The 13,221-nt window shown below is 43.5% G+C and overlaps 1 protein-coding gene and 1 pseudogene across 1 annotated transcript in view; one reads left to right on the top strand and one right to left on the bottom strand.

Moving 5' to 3' along the window:
* PRSS55 (serine protease 55) overlaps positions 1–13,221 on the bottom strand; it is a 61,844-nt gene that overhangs the window by 31,231 nt on the left and 17,392 nt on the right. The window lies entirely within an intron of this gene.
* On the top strand, positions 11,824–13,071 carry LOC131761080 (growth hormone-inducible transmembrane protein pseudogene; annotated as a pseudogene).

Raw genomic sequence — 13,221 nt, 5'->3', positions numbered from 1 at the left:
GGTAGAGTTCAAGATTAACTTTTCTTTTTTTAAAAGAAAGTAACTGTAAAGAACCCCCATTAGGTTATCAGTGGATTTCTCAGAAGAAACTCTACAGGCCAGAAGAGAGTGAAGTGACATAGTCAAAGTGTCGTAAGATAAAATATGCCAGCAAAGAATACTTTATCTGCCAGAGTTATCCTTTAGATATGAAGGCGAAATAAAGGTTTTCCCAGAAAAACAAAAGCTAAGGGAGTTCACCACCATTAGACCCGCCTTGCAAGAAATGCTAAAAGTTCTTCGTGCTGAAATAAAAAGATGCTACCTAGTGACATAAAGTAAACAAAAGTACACAATACTCTAGCAAAGGTGAAAAACAGTCTGAATTAGAAAACTCTAACTCTATATTAGAATGGTTGTTAACCACTTATGGTATAAAGGCTAAAGGAAAAGAGCATTAAACATGACTATAGGTACTAACATTTCTCAACGAATTCACAGGACAAAAAGGGTAAATTGTGACATCAAAAATATACAAGTCAAGGAGTAAAAGAGTGGAAACTTTATAGGAAAATGAAGATGAGGAGCCATCAGCATAAAAAGGACTGTTTTATCTAAGAGATGTTTTATGTAAGCCACATGGTAATCACAAAGCAAAAGTCCCAAAAGTAGAATCCCAAAGCATAAAAAAAGGGGAGACTGAGCAAATCACCATGGAAAACTACTTTACAAAGGTAGAGGGAAACGAGGGAAAAAGAATGAAGATACAAAATGACCAGGAAGGTAAACAATAAGATGACAGTAGTCAGGCCTTACATATCAATAAACACTCCAAATATAAATGGATTGAATTCGCCAATCAAAAATCACAGAGTAGGGCTTCCCTGGTGGCGCAGTGGTTGAGAGTCCGCCTGCCGATGCGGGGGACGCGGGTTCGTGCCCCGGTCCGGGAGGATCCCACGTGCCGCGGAGCGGCTGGGCCCGTGAGCCGTGGCCGCTGCGCCTGCGCGTCCGGAGCCTGTGCTCCGCAACGGGAGAGGCCACAGCGGTGAGAGGCCTGCGTACCGCAAGAAAAAAAAAAAAAAATCACAGAGTAGTGGGCTGAACGAAAAAAAAACCCGAGATCCAACTATGTGCCGCCTATAGGAGACTCATTTCAGCTCAAAGGTTGAAAGTGAAGAGACAGAAAAGGATATTTCATGCAAGTGGAAACAAAAGGAAAGTGAGGGTACTCATATCAGAAAAAATAGATTTCAAGCCAAAAACAATAACAAAAGGCAAAGAATGTAGTTTTGTTTTTTACTACGTTTAATTTAATTCGACTCAATTTAATTTATTACTGATACACTGACGTTTGAACCCAGCATCACACTATTTGTGGCATCTCCTCCACATTTCTTCTCCCTTTCTCTCTCCGGTTTTGTGTGTGTGTGTGTGTGTGTGTGTGTGTGTGTGTGTGTTATGGGGAAGTTGATAAAGATTACCTCTGTTACTTATTATCCATGCAATTATGTTAACAGTTAAAAATACACCCCCAAAACGTTTTCTTCTGCACCTCTGTCCCTCGCATCCATGATACTCAAATTGCCATGTGTCATGTATGTGAAGCTTCTGCACCATATATTATTGCCTAGTATGTTATAGCAGCTCTTGAGGGATGAAATTTGTGGTTATTATTCCACATGTACACTTACTTGCAGCCTGGTTTACTTCTGATGCACCCTTATTTCTAGGGTGCAGACCATTAAACTCCTAACTAAAGCCACGGAGTTCATGAGGTCCCTCGCCATTGATGGGTCCTGGGGTCCCCCTCCTCACTCTGCAAGGCTAACAGAAGTATCGCCCAGCTTGTCAGGTGACTCTCCACAAGTTGTGCCCACAAATTTGTTTCTATTCCTAAATATTGGCCCATAACTCTTCACTAACTTTGCTGTCTAGTGCTTTCAAGCGAGTGATATTTTAACACTTTTCTTTATCCTCAGCAAGAAAGTTGGTCCAAATTTCCTAGTCCATCTAACTGGTTTCAATTTTTCAATGCTATTATGTGTCTTTATTTTTTCTTTGTCTCTGTTAGCTCCTTTTTACTTCGTCCTTTTCTCTTATTTCATAGTGTTCCACGTTTTCTTTAATGTCCTTGCATGATACACCTCTAACCTGTTTCTTCCCTCCTGGTAATAGCTAAACAAATATATTATTCATGTGTATTTTGTACATTCCGTTTCTCTTTTTTTGTAATATTTTTGCATGGTTTTTAAAAATTTATTTATTTATTTATGGCTGCGTTGGGTCTTCGTTGCTGCGCGCGGGCTTTCTCCAGTTGAGGCGAGCGGGGGCCACTCTTCCCCGCGGTGCGCGGGCCTCTCATTGCGGTGGCTTCTCTTGTTGCAGAGCACGGGCTCTAGGCGTGCGGGCCTCAGTAGTTGTGGCTCGCGGGCTTCAGCAGCCGTGGCTCGTGGGCTCTAGAGCGCAGGCTCAGTAATCGTGGCGCACGGGCCCAGCTGCTTGGCGGCATGTGGGATCCTCCCAGACCAGGGCTCGAGCCCGTGTCCCCTGCATTGGCAGGCGGATTCTTAACCACTGCGCCACCAGGGAAGACCTTTTGCATGGTGTTTATATATTTTTGCTGGTTTTCTTTTAACTTGGGGCCAGTTGCAGCAGACCTGCCTTCCACCTTATACTGTATAGATAGAAACTCATTGCTGCCTTTCCCTTTTTATATAAGCCTTTTCATAATCTCTTCTCTTTACCCAGAGGGCTGGATATTGATAATTTATAATATCTGTTCAGTCTGCCTGAGGAGAGTGGTGAGGGACTTGAGATCACGACCAGTCTAGATCTGGAGATATTTTATTGGATGCTTTCCCTCTGAAGGGGGCCAGGGCAGGGCGTGAAGTTCCAACAGCTCAAATAAAATCTTTTCATGTGTAGGGGTATCCTTGGATTTCATGAAGTTCTTTCCTCTTTGTGGTAATCTTCTTGGAACTCAACGCCTTTCTTACTTCCTGAGTTGGAATGTATTTTTTCTCTGCAAAGATAGCTCTAGTATCTGCTGTGAAGTTTAGTTGTCGCTGACCATTAAGAAGACATGCCAGGGACTTCCCTGGCGGTCCAGTGGTTAAGACTCCACGCTTCCACTGCAGGAGGCTCAGGTTCGATCCCTGGTGGGGGAACTAAGAACCCACATGCCGCATGGTGCAGCCAAAAAAAAAAAAAAAAGCCATGTCAAAGGTGGGTGAAGGAAGTATCACATGGTTGGTTGTCATCTCCAGACTGCACCAGGAGAGGTCAAGTAGCTCAAAAGAAGCAACTCCCTGTCCTTCTCTTCTCCTGCCTGGGCCACAGGCTCTTGCCCTCTGATCTGTGGATAGCAGTGAGATTCTATGGATTTTTTTTCACTTTGTTTACAGTATTCTGCACTGTGAGGAACTCTAGAATAGGCTGTGTATATTATTTCTCAGCGTCTTCTTTCATTCTGATAAAATTATAAGGCCATAGTCCGAATATCCTCAGTTTGCTGCATGAGTGTATTGTGTGAGTGAGTGTATGAATGTATTATAAGCCATCTTTCCTCCAAATTATTTTACAGTTATTTTACAGTTCCAACAAAGCAACAGGAATATTACATCTTAAAACTCAAGCCACTACTGAATTTTATTGAAAATAGCTAAATATATTAACAAAGAGTCTGAGGAACCCAGTAGATGGTGGTGGAGCGATGATAAATGAGCATTTGCATAAGGGAAGTGGAACAGAGATGCATTCCAGGGCCTGAAAACAATTGGGGATGGGTTTCAGGCTGATGCATCATGGAAAATGCACAGCCAATGGAAATCCTTGATGGCAAAGTCTCCTAGGATTTTATGCTCGTAAGGCAGAAGAAGTAACAATGAGTTCTCATGGAGTCTAGTGTAAGGAAGATATATAAAGTGTTATGTTAGAATAGAGAGGTTGCATCTTTCAGTACAAAGGGCTGTGTCCCGAGAAGCAACCCTGAAACAAGCATCCCAAGTGCTACAGTGGCCAGAACTGTGTACTGAAGGCCAATTTTCAGTGATTCTAGAACCAGAATGCCTGGCTTCCATTCCTGGTTCTAGCACTTACTAGCTGTGTGGCCGTGAGAAGGTTACTTTACCTCTCTGTGCCTCAGTTACTTCTTCTGTGAAATGAAGATAATAATATATAGAACCCAACTCACGAGTGAGAATTAAGGGAGTTAATATGTATAGTATAAAGAACTTAGAACAGTGTCTAGTCCACAGAAAGTGTTAGCTGTTACTGTTGTAATGACCAGGTCTGTAGGCTCCTTAAAGAAGAGGCTGGGCTAGATTTGATGGATAGTCTATGTGGAAGCACTAGCATTGAACTAGGAATGAGTAGACCTGGGTTTGAAGCCCAAATTCGCTACTAAGGTCATACATATATCTAGTTGCTTTTCAATAAATATTTCTTAAGTGAAGGAATGAATGAATAATTGATAGATCTTCACCACTATTCCAGGTTTAACCAGTTCAAGAGAGAGAGTACAGGATGTTTCCAAGGTTCATGGCTACCAAACTAAGACTTTCTGATTCGATTCCCTAAACCAGATGTCCAGAGCACCACGTGAAGATCTAAAAAGCTAAGACTGAGATAAATAACAGAAAATACTAAACAAAACCATGGGCAGTGAACCCTTGTACAGAATTCCTCCAAAAGGTTGTACAAGCTGAAATTATAAAGTGCTCAAAACATTTAGGAAATGCATAGCATTTTTGTTCACTCATTTATTCAACAAACATCTACTGAATTCTTAACACGTTCAAAGACTGTGCTAGATATTAGCCATGCAAAGATGGCAAGATATGGCTTATATCCACCACACATTTATAGCCAGTCAGGGAGACATGTCAACAGGTAATTAACACAATGTGATGAGTGCCCTACAGAAGCATTTTCAAGGTGCTTTGGAACTACAGAGCAGAAAATAACTGTTGAAGGCTACCTAGTTTCCCAGGTGGATAAAGGATGTATCTAAGGCAAAGAGAAAAGAACTGCAAAGGCGTGAAGGCAAAGAAGAATGTCATTGTGGCCCCAGATGTGAAAATAATTAAGGATGTCTCACAGCACAGCCCAGGCATTGGGGAGTAGCGGGAAGTGAGGCCGGAAACGTAGGTGGATCACGCCAGATCCCTGAGGGTCTACGTGTCATGCTGAGGATTGGGACTTTGCTCTGTTTAGGGTCGTTGGAAGGGGCCATCCCAGGGTGTTGAGAAGAAAAGGAGCAAGGTCACGTTGAGGTGCTGGAAAGAGAACCGAGACAGCCGCGTGCAAGGTACAAGGTGGAGAAAGAAGAGAGTGAGGTACCAGAGCCCACGATGATAGTAAGAAGACCATCGCCAAGGCCCTAAAAAGGGATGCTGAACTGAAGCCAAGACAGGAGAAGATGGAGGCCAGGACCGAATCTGCCCGGGATCAGAGTCGGGGCACGGGGGAATGTCGGGGTGGCGGGGACTGTGTGGAAGAAGTGACAGCTCCAGGGTGGGGAGAGAAGATCTGTGGGCCAGATGGGCCAGAGCTCATTTATGTTCCCCGTACCCCCGCATTCACCCGGGGATGAACTGAGGGAAAAGAGAAATGTTAAGAACAACTGACTTGAAGTACAATATTCTGACAGCGGAGGAGGAGCAAAAAAAAAAAAAGGAAAAAAAATGACAGTGCCAGTTTCTGGAAAATGACATCTCCTAAAATAAATATCTCCTAATTTATTGTCATAAGCTCGGTGTACTCAGCCAACGCTTTTCATGTCATTTTAAACATTTTGTCAGCATTAGACAGGAAGTGAATGTTGATCATTTGTTCACGTGCTCCTAGTTGTAGAGCTCTCATTAGTGATTTGAGCAAAATACATTAATTCAGCCATTGCAACCAGTTACCTGACATGTTCTTAAACGTGGTGGCAACAAACTCAGAGGACTGAAATAAAGTCTGGATGAAGGGTTGAAGCATTGAATTCTGATTTACTTTAAATCTCCGAAGATAAGAACAAACGTTTGTCTCAGATGCTGTATGTGAGGCAGCCAGAGTAGATAGAAGGATGCCTACCACCGAGTGTTAATGTAAGAAGCCAACCTGAAACAAGCCTGGGGGTATCTGGAAGAGCTGTGCTGAAATATTGCCGTGTATTCTCCCCAAACGACCTTTGGAGCATGTGACGGGTGTGTATCCGTACGTGTGTGCTCACCTGAGAATGTGAGAGACTCTGAGGGGGTCGGGGAGACGGTGGGGAGGAGAGAAGGAGGTCAAGGGCAAAGGTGGGAGAAAGGGACCCTTCAAACTGATTTATGTATTTAATTTAATTTATTTATTTTTGCAGTTTAAACAAAAATTTTATTGGAGTCTAGTTGATTTGCAATGTTGGGTTAGTTTCTGCTGTACAGCAAAGTGAATCAGTTATACATATACATCTATCCACTCTTTTATTTTTTTAGATTCTTTTCCCAAAGAGGCCAAAGAGGATTGAGTAGAGTTCCCTGTGCTACACAGCAGCTTCTTATTAGTGATCTATTTTAGATATACTAGTGTGTAAATGTCAACCCCAATCTCCCAACTTATCCTTCCCCCTCTTATCCCCTGGTAACCAACCATAAGTTTGTTTTCTACATCCGTGACGCTACTTCTGTTTTGTAAATAAGTTCATTTATACCCCCTTTTCTTAAGAGTCCACATATAAGCAATATGATATGATACCTGTCTTTCTGTGTCTGACTTACTTCACTCAGTATGACAATCTCTAGGTCCGTCCATGTTGCTGCAAATGGCATTATTTTGTTCTTTTTTATGGCTGAGTAATATTTCAAGTCTGGATTCCAAAATTCAGAGATAATATGAAAACCAGGGGCAAGGGATGAGATAAGAAATATCTACCCTGAATCAACTGAAGAAGGCCACTGGGTAAACTCTTCCTATGAAGTATTGGATGAGAAGGATTAGAGCAAATGGTACTGCTGATTTGGCTAAGGAGGGACTCCAGAGATTACTGATGTTCTTATGCCATGTCAAAGGCAACCATGACAGATGGACATGGGCAGACTCCTTAAAGAGAAGCTCCTCTAATAATTTTTTTAGCAAAGGAAATGACTTTCTAAGCACCTAAGGGAAAATTTATAAAGGAAAAGTTTTGACCCAGCAACACATTTTAATTTCCTGAATGTCAAGACAAAAGAAATTGACAAATTGGGTAAAGTAATTACAATATTTCTTCAGATAAAGAATTACTATCCCTAATATCTAAATAGCTTTTTACAAAAACAGTTAGTAAATAGCATACCTCAGCTCCCTCCACGCACCTGTCCCCCAGCCACCTGCACCCAGGAAGGATGCTCTAGCCCGGCTGTACTCTGGAGGGGTGTTTCCTGCATGTGTAGTAATAGGGACTGGCAAATGTCTGCCTTCTCTTGGGGTGCAAAGTGAATCCCAACCTTGCGGAGGGGACTCCCCTGCCAGGTTTGGTCCTTCCTTTCTTCTTGGAGTCCTCTTGACCCTTTGTAGTTACTCCTCTGCTGTAGTTTATAATTCTTGATATTAAGCTTTCCCTGTTCCAGTCCTGCATGGTTCCTGTTTCCTGAATGGACCCTGCACATCTTTGGCACTTCTCCGTTGCCACCAACGCTTTCACAGCTTCTGATGGATCTCCACCCTGACCTCTCCAGATCTCACAGCTCTTCCTGAATGTGAGGGACAGACAGTAAAGGAGGTGTGTTTGGCTGGTGTTGTCTGAGGTCTATGCCCGCTGCACCAGCTCACTTCACTCAGCTCCATCACCGGTCTCAGCTAGGAAGATGCTGGGAATACGGGATAAGAAGGGTTTCTCAGTGCTTCTCATGTGCAAATGGCTCTTTCTTTTCCCTTTCAGATGAAGCTCCATGTGGCTACAGACCCAAGTTTTCAAACTCAACATTGGTAAAAGCTCATGAACTGTTTGAAGTCCAGGAAGGTGAGTTCCCATGGCAAGTGTGTATCCAGATCTCTCGGAAACACCTCTGTGGAGGCTCAATCATACATCGGTGGTGGGTTCTGACGGCTGCACAGTGCTTCTCAAGAACTCTGTAAGTTCCGGACGCATTGTCTTAATTTATATCAGGTCTCCTCAACATATTGTCTAGGCTGGGTAGCTTAGTGGGTTAGTGCACGAGGTTTGTGAAGCCATGGGCTCTACACCAAGTGTGTTCCCATTGGCTGTGTACTGAAAAGTATCTGCTCTACACCTACTCCCTCCTCTGAGGTTAACCATATCCAAAGGTTGGCTGCTAGTTGCGACTATACACCCAGTATTGGAAAATCAGTACAAAGTTTCTCTTCCCCTGCCTGCCATCTGTGTAGACAACACATTGTATTCAGTCATCGTACACATCCAGGCTACCGTGTGCTGTTCTAAGTGATGGCGATATGGTGGTTGACAAGACAGTCAAGACCCCTGTGGTCAAGGAGCTCACAGTCTATTCCCACTACCTTTTGATGGGGAAGTCTCCCTGGGCTGGCTGTTCACTAGCTCAGAGTTCTGTCTGAGTTTAGATCCCTGGCTCCTGCCACCTACGTATGGCATGTGTCTTCCCTTGTGAACCCACAGAAAGACCACATTTAGGTTTCCCTGGGCTAGATAGCGTGATGCTTTGGAAGACTCAGGTCTGAATTTTGGCCTCACTACTCTAGCTTTGTGATTCTGACCTAACTCCTTCACCTTCTTCTCCTGCACTTTTTCTCATCTGTAGCGAGACAGTAATGCCGCCCTCGAATAAGTTATGTGGATTAAATTAAATGAGATTACACATGTAAAATCCTTAGTAGAAACCTGGAACACAGAAGAAGCTCAAAACATGAGAATGATGGTAATTTTTTTTTAGTACCCAGAAGCACTGTAGAAAGAAAGTTTGGATTCTTCCTTCCTGGGCTGTTTTATAATCGCATCTCCCCAACTGTTTACCATCGGATGAAGCTCACGTAGACCACCATCCTGAGATAACTCTGAGACAGTGATTCCCCAACCAAGCATAGTCATAAACTACTCTGATCCTTTCCCAAGGCACGAGGCTGGCCAGACAAGGATGTGGGAGCGGGAGGAGGAGAAGGCCAGAAGCTCCTCTAGGGTCAAGGTTGTTTCCTTCCTACAAGATGGCACTTATAGGTGTGCTGTCTTCCTGGTTTCTCCATTGGCCTGGCAGAGACTGATTCAGAAGTGGGGCTGTTCTGAACCTCTGTACAGGAACAAAGCATGGCTGTGAAGAGGTGGTAGGGTCAAGGAGAAAGGTCATTCCAGGTTCACCAGCCAGGGGCTGGGGTGAGGGTTTGGGAGGCTGCTTCCAGAGGGAGTGAGCTTCCCAAAAGGAAGTAGAAATATCTATTATACATTGTAATATATAATGAAATAATTATACCACTCATCATAATGCAGAATCAGTGGGAGCCCTGAGCTTGTTTTCACTTGCCACTCACTGATAGGTGTTTTAAATTAAAAATTTTTTAAAAAATTTTTGGCTGCGTTGGATCTTCATTGCTGCGTGCGGGCTTTCTCTAGTTGCAGCAAGCGGGGTCTACTCTTCGTTGCAGTGCACAGGCTTCTCATTGCAGTGGCTTCTCTTGCTGCAGAGCACAGGGTCTAGGCATGTGGGCTTCAGTAGTTGTGGTTCGCGGGCTCCACAGCACAGGCTCAGTAGTTGTGCCGCATGGGCTTAGTTGCTCTGAGGCATGTGGGATCTTCCCAGACCAGGGCTTGAACCCATGTCCCCTGCATTGGCAGGTGGATTCTTAACCACTGCGCCACCCAGGAAGTCAACTGATAGAGTTTCGTTATGAGTCTGAAAGCAGTCGACTTCTTATGGTCTCTATGCAGTCAAACCTCCCTGCTAAGGATCATCTGTATTTGCAGCCACTCCTCAGTGCTAGCATCACTGCCTCAGCTCCACCTCAGATCATCAGGCATTAGATTCTCATAAGGACCATGCAACCTAGATCCCTCACATGCGCAGTTCACAGTGGGGTTCGCGCTCCTATGAGAATCTAATGCTGCCGCTGATCTGACTGGAGGCAGAGCTCAGGAGGTAACGCGAGCCATGGAGAGCGGCTGTAAATACAGATGAAGCTTCACTCGCTTGCCCACAGCTCACCTCCTGCTGTGCAGCCCGGTTCCTAACAGGCCGAGGACCGGCACTGGTCTGTGGCCTGGGGAGTTGGGGACCCTTGATGTAGGGAACAAGGGCTTGAGCTCTTGGAGGGTAGGTTGTAGGAACTGAGAACCATTCGCAAAGAACGGACACTTAATGGGTTACAGCCTCATAGAAAGTGTGGGCTCAGAGAAAAAATCCTCTGATGAAAGGAGCCTAATTCTTTGTTTTAGTCTCAGCAACAGAAGGGAAGAGAACTCTCCTTAGAGAAATGGCAAACATGACCCCACCCTCAGAGGTGGCTAAAGTTCAAAGTTAACCATGGACATAGATCAAAAACACCAAAATTTAATTTCTCAAGAGATTCAAGAAAGAAGAAAAAATCTTCTCTAGAGACATGTATCTCGAGCATAGGTAGGGCTGCCAGGTAAAATACATGTCATAGAATTAAATTTGAATTTCAAATCAACAGTGAAAAAAGTTTTAGTATAAATATGCAGCATAACATATTTGAGAAATACTTATACAAAAAATATTAGTTGTTTACCTGAAATTCAAATTTAACTAGGCATCCTGTTGTTGTTTTTCTCCTAATTCTGGCAACTCTAAACATAGTTCCCTACATATTCCCATAGATCAAGTTCAGTAAAACATGAGTCCAAAATGTAAAATTGCTAAACTCATATAGGAAACAGCCATCATGAGAAAGTGCAGGAAGAATAGATTATACATCTAAAGACTTCAGCCATATAAGTTACTAGATAATAAATATAAACAATTATATTTCAAAAAAGAGGGAACTGAAAACTTGACACTGAAAGCAAAATAATGTCAAAGATGACCAGGCAGAATTGAAAAAGAATCAAACAGTCTTTATAGACATAAGAAATATAATCAGTAAACCAGTAGATGAATCTGAACAAATTACCCCAAATGCTAAAAGAAGACATGAGAAATGTGAAAGGGAAGTTAAGAAATAAGGAGGGTAGATTGAAAAGGTCTAACATATGACTACTGGGGTTTTAGAAGCAGACGACAGAAATAATGGAGAAAAGGAAATGTCCAATAAATTAATGACCAAGTTTTTTCCATAACTGATGAAAGATATGAATCTTCCAGTTCAGGTAACCAAAAATCCCAAGTAGAATTTATAGATATATATCTCTAAGCACATTTTAGTGAAATGGCAAGACAATAGAGAGAGAAAATCTCAAAATCAGCACATGCAAGAGAGAATGTATTTATAAAGGAACAGTGAATTGACAAACTTCTCAACAGCAACAATGGAAGCCAAAAGATATTGGAATAATACCATATTTAAATTGTCTACACCAAACTATCATTCACGTAAAGCTGATTTTAAAAATGGTTTATCAGTAAGAGGTGGGCGGAGGGTACGGGTGGTGGGTGCAGTGGCGTTTCACCAGCCCAGAAGGGGAACTGCGCGCTTGAGTTGACCAGGGGCTGAGCATTTCAGATCTGCTTGGTAAACCTGGTGCACCACCATGCTGGCCGCAAGACTTGTGTGTCTCTGGACACTACCTTCCCGGGTTTTCCACCCAGCTCTCACCAAGGCCTCCCCTGTTGTGAAGAATTCCATCACAAAAATTCGATGGCTCTTAACACCCAGCAGGGGATATGCCGCCAAGACAAGAATTGGAATTCGGCGTGGGAAAACACAGACCTACTAGAGCAAGGACTTGAGGATATGGGGAGGGGGAAGGGTAAGCTGTGACGAAGTGAGAGAGGGGCAGGGACATATACACACTACCAAATGTAAATTAGATAGCTAGTGGGAAGCTGCCGCATAGCACAGGGAGATCAGCTCGGTGCTTTGTGACCACCTAGAGGGGTGGGATAGGGAGGGTGGGAGGGAGGGAGATGCAAGAGGGAAGAGATATGGGAACATATGTATATGTATAACTGATTCACTTTGATGTAAAGGAGAAACTAACACACTATTGTAAAACAGTTATACTCCAATAAAGATGTTAAAAAAAAAAAAAAGAACTCAAGGAGGCAGCTTTGGAGCCATCATTGGAAAACATATTTAAAATTGATCGGATGGGAAGATGGTTTATTGCTGGAGGGGCTGCTGTTGGCCTTGGAGCTTTATGCTACTATGGCTTGGGAATGTCTAATGAGACTGGAGCTACTGAAAAAGCTGTAATTTGGCCTCAGTATGGGAAGGATAGAATTCATTCCACCTATGTGTACTTAGCAGGAAGTATCGGCATAACATCTTTGACTGCCCTGGCAGGGAGCAGAACTCCTGCCCTCATGAATTCATGCTAAGAGCCTCTTGGGTGACAATTGGTGCAACCTTTGCAGCCATGACTGGAGCTGGAATACTGGTCTAGTCGACATCATATGACCGGAGCCCAGGCCCAAAGCATCTTGCTTGGGTTACTACATTCTGGTGTGATGGGTGCAGTGGTGGCTCCTCTGATGATATTAGGGGGGGCCTCTTCTAGTCAGAGCTGCATGGTGCACAGCTGGCATTGTGGGAGGCCTCTCCACTGTGGCCATGTGTGCACCCAGTGAGAAGTTTTTGAACATGGGAGCACCCCTGGGCGTGGGCCTGGGTGTCGTCTTTGTGTCCTCACTGGGGTCTATGTTTCTTCCAGCTACCACTGCGGCTGGTGCCACTCTGTACTCAGTGGAAGTTTATGGTGGATTAGTTCTTTGCAGCACGTTTCTTCTGTATGACACACAGAAAGTAATCAAGCGTGCAGAAGTAGTACCAGTGTATGCAGTTCAAAAATATGATCCCATCAATTCGATGCTGGGAATCTACGTGGATACATTAAACATATTTATGTGAGTGGCCAGTATTCTAGCAACTGGAGGCAACAGAAAGAAATGAAGTGACTCAGCTTCTGACTTCCTTCATACATCAGATATCTGGCTTGTTTAAGAGGGGCAGATATTCTTTAAATAGTTTGTGCAAGGAGCTTTCGTTGACGTTTGGAAGGGAAGAACTTGTCAACATGTTTCAGGTGTTCCTGTAATGTGATGCTTCAGGTGTGCTTTTTCTTCTGGAGAATCAATTCAGTAGTTCTCTTCCAAATAGCACACACGTTTTCAATTCTCGTGTTTGAGTAAT

The sequence above is a fragment of the Kogia breviceps genome, chromosome 8 (genome assembly GCF_026419965.1).
Source record: "Kogia breviceps isolate mKogBre1 chromosome 8, mKogBre1 haplotype 1, whole genome shotgun sequence".
Classification (NCBI taxonomy): Eukaryota; Metazoa; Chordata; class Mammalia; order Artiodactyla; family Physeteridae; genus Kogia; species Kogia breviceps.
Note: the sequence above shows the minus strand (reverse complement) of the source record. Positions and strands in the feature narration are given on the sequence as shown.